Source organism: Drosophila subpulchrella, chromosome 4, assembly GCF_014743375.2.
Source record: "Drosophila subpulchrella strain 33 F10 #4 breed RU33 chromosome 4, RU_Dsub_v1.1 Primary Assembly, whole genome shotgun sequence".
NCBI classification, from domain to species: Eukaryota; Metazoa; Arthropoda; class Insecta; order Diptera; family Drosophilidae; genus Drosophila; species Drosophila subpulchrella.
The window spans coordinates 997,061-1,004,877 of NC_050608.1; positions in this window are offsets into that span (position 1 = coordinate 997,061).

The following is a 7,817-nucleotide window of genomic DNA, read 5'->3' on the forward strand; positions in this document are numbered from 1 at the left end:
AAAGATTAAATTTCTTATTTTTTGGGCCGCGGCTTGCGGCGTTCATCGAAATTCACTCGATAAAACTGTTTTTTTCTGGTATTTCCTTAGCTCATCTGAGTACCGCGCTGATAAACAGACCCGACGAAAAGCGTTAGCCGCGTGTTCGCCTCTCGCTCACTCGTATGGTTAGCTCGCGTTTTTCGTCGATGTGAGTACTAGGCTTTATGCGTCGATTGTGAGAAACAATTCGTCTAAAAAGACCAGAATTAAGGGCAACAACAACTCTTGGTTTTTGCATCACGAGCATTTCGCCAAAAATTCGACGCATATCGTTCCGCAAGCAACGTATTCGCCTAACTTGGCCCCGTGTGAATTATGGATATTCCCAAAACTCATAAGGCCACTTCCGGGAACGCGTTTTGAGTCGATTGGAGAGATACAAAAATCGAAGAAGGCGCTGATGACTTACCGGAAAGGGACTATTGACTATTTATCGGGAGGGGATAACTTTAAAGGGGATAAAATTGATTTAGAAAATTAATAAAAATTTTTCATTTTACAAACAAATTCAACATACTTTCTCAAGTGCTATACAGTTTGCGGCTTAAAACGAAATAAAAAAGCTTAAATTATCGGATAAAAAAACTTTTGTCATGAATTTTAGACTATGGTATTTCCAAATTCCTTTTTAAAATGTTTATCACGCTGCCTTTGCTAAAATTGCCTAAATACAATAGACTTAAGCCTAGTACTCACATCGACGAAAACCGCGAGCTAACCATAGGAGTGAGCGAGAGGCAAACAGGCGGCTAAAGGTTTTCGTCGGGTCTGTTTTTCAGCGCGGTACTCAGATGAGCTAAGGAAATACCAGAAAAAATACCAGATTTCGGGAGTGAATTTTCGATGAACGCCGTTAGCCGCGGCCCAAAGAATAAGAAATTTAATCTTTGGCGGTATTCGTGCAGAACCGGTGGGGAATTTAAAAATTTTAAGTGAAAGAAAAACCCCAAAAACGGTTAAAGGAGGTCAGTGCAGATGAAAAAGGACGCCTAATCCAAGCTGTTGCCCATTATTGTGGGATTTGACCGACAGGAAGCAATACCACAACAGGGGCAAATCCGCAGAATAGTTGAAGTGCTGGAAGAGATCCACTAGAGAATCCCAGTGGGAAGGAACATGCCGAGTGGGACTTCGCTCTCTACATGGACATCCTGCCGAGCGTGTCCTGGCAAAGAAAGTAAGATCTAGCCAAAATAATTTGGTTGCGTTTTACTAATAGAAGTATCTGTTCAGCAGAACCACCAGTAATATGATCTCCGAAGACCTCTCCATTAGGACTCCGTACACCATAACCACCAGCTACTTGGCAGCTTAAGCGGAGCTGGAGGACGCGCTGCCTTCTACAGGGAGGAGGAAAATAGGACGCCCGCTAAGGAACAGTTGGAGAAGCCATGTCCAGCCACTGCCAGGATGCTAGGCGACTTCCTGCAGCATCAGCGGATCAACCCTGTTCCCAATCCGGCTCCCATTTCCTCAAGGTCCAATATGCCTATTGGGACTTGGAGCTGGACTGCGGTGGCGCGGGAAAGATGGCGAAGCATCCGTGGGACGAAAAGGAAGCTTTAAACAACTAATTTACATAAATAAAAACATTCGTTGAACATTCCATCTATTTTTAATTAAATTTTTTTGTGTACCAGCAGACTCCTCCTTTTTAAATTTCTCCAATTGTTTTGTTTTCCGTTTGGCAACAAACCCAGCTGCTTGTCAGTAAGACCATGCTACATGCATTGCGGGTGAATTTTGAAAACTTCGGTCACACTACAAAGAATAAGATTTTTCGACTAGTGAAACCCTTAGCCGATCTGAGTACTAGGCTTTAAAGCTTAAAGTTTATTGCCTATTTTCTCAAAATTGATTCTAATGATTTTTTTTAATTTCAAACTATATAGAACTTAAGATTCCTTAACTTTGATATATGGGCATTTCCAGGGGTCGTACGCACTTAGTGCAAATAAAAAAGAGAAAATAAACGTTTTCTAAATTTTTTTTTGCTATTCGATAGCATTTTGTTAGCTCTTTGCTTAGTGTAAATGATGGGGTTTATTGAGCTTTAATTTTCATTATATTGGCAAAAAACATGTGGTCGCGAACGTACGCAAAATGGAAGTCGATTTTGGCTTAAACTAGTAAAATGCAAAAATCTGCGATTTGGGACGGAATATTCTAAAGCAATAATTTTACTTTTAAAATGGATTCATGTAGCTTTCATTCGAGTCTGTTCCCAAGGAAATATCTCCATTTGTTTTTTTTTGTTATTGAATTAAGTACCGGTTGCGAACGTACGGGTCGCGAACGTACGATTTTTCCATGTTGTTTTATTAACAATACATTGAAAATTTTTTCGCTCTCCTTGAATTTTTATCTTCTTATTAGATTGCAATAAAGAGATTTGGTGGAAAAAGTTCAAACAAATCATATGTTTTTCTTGGGAAATAATTTAACATAAAAATGCTTTTTAAAAAAAGCTAATAATAAAAAAAAATTTTTTTTTTCAGTTTTAGGGAAATTTGTCCATTTATGTATGAAAATTCGCAAAAAATACGGTGATTATGAAGATTTTTTTATTTTGGTCCTGGTTGACCATATGGCGGGTATGCCCACATAACACTTTTTGTCATAAAAATTACCATTAAGATATGGAGCGATAAAAAGGGCAACCCGTTTCAATTAAGTATAAAAAACATTTCATGCTTATTTCAGAGGCGCAAAACTATCCAACAACAATTTGATGAGAAAATATACTTATTAGGTATCTTTTAAGTAAAAGGAAAACATTAAAAGTTTGCCATCGAAATCTAAAGACTATTTTGTTATAAATTTGTTTATAAATTAATTATTAAAACTGGAAAAAAGGTTGTAGTTTTAATTTTCTGTGTCTAACTATACATACTTTATTTAAATTCCTAAAAAACTATTTCTATACTTAAGAACATGCCATTTTCCATCTGTCCGTCTATTTGTGTGAACGCTGTGATCTCTGCAACTATTTGAGCTAGAGAGTTGAGTTTTCAAATTTAGTTTCCTTAAGCCTAGAGTTTCACTAGTCGAAAAATGGTATTCTTTGCAGTGTGACCAAAGTTTTAAAAGTTTACCCCCAATGCATGAAGCATGGTCTTAAGAGATGGGTTTGCAATTTAAAGCCTAGTACTCATATCGACGAAAACCGCTAGCTAACCATAGGAGTGAGCGAGAGGTAAATACTCGGCATACTCGGTTTTTCAGCGCGGTACTCAGATGAGCTAAGGAAATACCAGAAAAAATACCAGATTTTGCGAGTGAATTTCGATGAACGCCGTTAGCCGCGGCCCAAAGAATAAGAAATTTGATCTTTGGCGGTGTTCGTGCAAAGGCGATATAAAAACTAAAAATTTAAAATGGAAGGAAAACCCTAAAATCGGATGCAGGAGGTCAGTGCAGATGAAAAAGGACGCCTAATCCAAGGTGTTGCCTTTTATTGTGGGATTTCATCGACAGGGAGCAATACCACAACAGGGGCAAATCCGTAGAATAGTTGAAGTGCTGGAGGAGATCCACTATAGAATCCCAGTGTGAAGGAATATGCCGAGTGGGATTCCGCTCTCTACATGGACATCCTCCGGGGCGAATCCCCGTAAATAAAGTAAGACCTGGCCAAAAGAATTTGGTTACGTTGTACTAATATAAGTATCTTTTTAGCAGAGCCACCAGTGTTACGATATCCGACGACCTCTTCGTTAGGACTCCGGACACCACCACCACCAGCTACTTGGTCAGCTTAAGCGGAGCTGGAGGACCCGTTGGCTTCTATGGGGATGAGAAAAATAGGGCGCACGCTAAGGAACAGTTTGCAGCATCAGGGGATCAACCCCGTTCCCTATCTGGCTCCCACTTCCTCAAGGTCCAATATGCCCATTACGACTCGGAGCTGGACTGCGGTGGCGCGGGAAGGGTGGCGAAGCATCCGTGGGACGAGAAGGATGCTTTAAACTACAAATTTACGTAAATAAAAATATTCGTTGAACATTCAATTCATTTTTATTTTAATTTCTTTGTGTACCAGCTGAATCCTCCTTTTTAAATTTATCCAATTGATTTGTTTTCCTTTTGGCAACAAGCCCAGCCGCTTGTCAGTAAGACCATGCCACATGCATCGCGGGTGAACTTTGAAAACTTCGGTCACACTACATAGAATAAGATTTTTCGACTAGTGAAACTCTTAGCCGATCTGAGTACTAGGCTTAAGCAAGGAAGAACGCTATAGTCCAGTACCTCGACTATCAGATACCCGTTACTCAGCTAATGGGACCAAAGGGAAATGGAGATATGCAAGCAGCAAAGCGAGATGGAAATGCGCCACCTACCGGCGGTAGACAGATTTAAGCGTTATAGGCGTTAGAGTGGGCGTGGCAAAATTTTTTTTGGACCAATCGATAGGTATTGATGACTTTATTTATTTATTTATTTTATTCTGGCATCAAAACTGTAGGAGCCACAGTCTTGGCCGGTTTGTGGGCGTTAGAGTGGGCGTGGCACTCTGCTGAAATAAACTGGCGCTGTGCAGGAATCTCAGGAACCTGCATGCCTAATCCCAGTGTTATAGCTCTTATATTTTCCGAGATCTCAGCGTTCATTCGGACAGACGGACATGGCTAGATCGACTCGGCTAGTGATCCTGATCAAGAATATATATACTTTACGGGGTCGGAAACGCTTCCTTCTGCCTGTTACATACTTTTCGACGAATCTAGTGTACCCTTTTACTCTACGAGTAACGGGTATAAAAATGTCTTTATATCTAAAAATTATTTACTAAAAGATAGAAAGGCTAACTTAAAAATTAAATTGGTTTGCATTAGCTTTTCTAAAAATGATTACTCTATCCTTAAAATGATTCTTACCCTACAAAATATATATATTTTCTAGAAAATATAAATGTTTATTTTTGCTTGATCTGTCGAACCAAAATATTTAATTTCAGAACTTGTCAGCGGCCGTTCTGCTGTATCCGTAGCGCAAGTGGTTAATGCGTTTGGTTTCTCGGATACGGATCTTTGACTATATCCATTTTTAAGCAACAATTTTGGGAGATGGGTGCGCCCTTTAATGGATTTTTCTTTAGATAAATAATGTAAGTTTTGGTGCAGCAGGTTCCAGGTCTTGCCAAGAAGGACATAAGCAGGAGGTTGGTCCTTTCCTTAAAAAAGAGCACAGCAGTATTTCTTCTCAAGATAAGGTCAATTGCTGGGTTCCGAGCCGTTAAACGGGTCCTTGGGCCTCCATCAACAACAATTTCCTTGCAACGGCGCCATCGCAGTTCAAATGCATTTCCATCTTTAACAAATCGCGAAACCCCAAGTACAAAACCACCTAAGCTCCTAAATAAATACTTACTAAATATTAATAAATTAATTTTGAAAATATTTTTTTGAGAGATCGAACATTATTTAAGTTAAGTTATATGTTTATTTTTGTTAAGAGGTGTTTGATACTGAGGACTCCGCTAAAATAAAGGCGCTTAATAAAAAAAAGGAAAACGAGCTATAACCATTCGCTTCTCTATCGAAAATATTTCGTATTTTTCTGAAATTTAACTGTTGATTTCGTGACACGTTTGACATGGATTGACCCATATGGGTGATTCTTTTTGAATGATATGAGTTCTTTTTCGTGGTCTCGAAACGATTACACGTGTTTAGCACCATTTTTGTAGCATCAAAAAAAATAAACCATCCATTTGGCAGATGCTAAGATATGGGGCAAACAAACAAATTAAGTTTAACCATTTCATGCAATTGAAATTACACGTATATTACTGTTCCTATAATAGCTATATGATATAGTCGTAAGATTTGTACATAAAATAAATCGAATTTCTGAAAACCTAAAGTAATGCATACCGCAGAGTAGAATAGAATATGATGAGAAGCAACGAACCATTTTAGGATTGGAAGCTTATACTTAGCTCATAAATTAAAGAACAATTTTATTCGAAATTATAAAATTGTAAAAAAGTAGTGTATTCCCACAGAACGAAATAATATGATCAAAAACAGCGAAGCTTGAATTTTTTCTATTATCGTTCCGACATCCATACCACCTGTGAATTTTTGTGAAAAACTGGTTTAAACTTTTTTTCTCGGTTTGAAAATAAACACTTTTTGATTCATTAACAAAACTCAAAAAAAAATTTTTTTTAAATCTCTTTTTTAATTTTATGTATAAGTTATTTTAAATGTTTAAAAATTGGCATTCGAGCCATATATTTCTCTTTTTTATCATAAATTTTTCTGTGTTCGTCAAATTAAACTTTTTTGGGTGTATTTAATAAAAACAAGGGTATAAAAATAAATTACAAAAAATAATATAAAAACAAGAAAGGAAGTTAACTTCGGTATGCCGAAGTTTGTATACTTTTGCAGTTATAATTATTAAATTTAAAAATACAAAAAATGATATTCCCAATAGTATAAGATAATATGTCAAAAAACACCGAAGCTATAATTTCTTTCGTATTATTTTCCCACCAATTTTCCGATCGTTCCTTTGGCAGCTATATGATATAGTCGTCCGATTTTGATAAAATTAAATTCGAAACTCAGAATTAATTAAAAAATGCTATTTCTAAGCGGAGGAGGTTATATGTTTAAAAACACCGAAGCTATAGTTTCTTTCATATTATTTTCCCAACAATTTTCGGATCGCTCCTATGGCAGCTATATGATATAGTCGTCCGATTTTGATAAAATTTAATTCGAAATTCAAAACTAATTAGAAAATGTTATTTCCAAGCTTAGGAGGTTATATGTTAAACAAGAAAGGAAGTTAACTTCGGCATGTTGAAGTTTGTATACCCTTGCAGTTATAACTATTAAATTAAAAAAAAACAAAAACTGATATTCCCAATAGTATAAGATAATATGTCAAAAAACACCGAAGCTATAATTTGATTCATTTTATTTTCCCACCATTTTTCCGATTGTTCCTATGGCAGCTACATCATATAGTCGTCCGATTTTGAAAAAATTAAGTTCGAAATTCAGAACTAAATAAAAAATGTTATTTCCAAGCGTAGGAGGTTATATGTTAAAAAACACCGAAGCTATAATTTGTTTCATATTGTTTTCCTACCAATTTTCCGATCTTTCCTATGGCAGCTATATGATATAGTCGTCCGATTTTGATAAAATTAAATTCGAAACTCAGAACTAATTAAAAAATGTTATTTCCAAGCTTTGGAGGTTATACGTTGAAAAACACCGAAGCTATAATTTGTTTCATATTATTTTTCCACAAATTTTCCGATCGTTCCTATGGCAGCTTTATGATGTAGTCGTCTGATTTCGATAAAATTTAATTCAAAACTAATTTAAAAATGTTATTTCCAAGCTTAGGAGGTTATATTCTAAAAAACACCAAAGATATAATTTTTTTTTAATTTTTTTGTCCGATTATTCCTATGGGAGCTATAAGATATAGTTGTCCGATCCGGCTGGTTCCGACTTATATACTACCTGCAAAAGATATAAGACTTTTGGGAAAGTTTCAGCCCGATAGCTTTAAAACTGAGAGACTAGTTTGCGTAGAAACGGACGGACAGACGGACGACTCGTCTAGTGATGCTGATCAAGAATATATATACTTTATGGGGTCAGAAACGTCTCCTTCACTTTTTTTTTTTTTTTTTTTTTAGTATAACAAATTTATTTATTTAACGTTGATCAGCCAACTTAATGGCTATAAAACGTTGTCTACGAAGAGGAAAAATTAACATGGAAACATAACAGAAAAGGAGA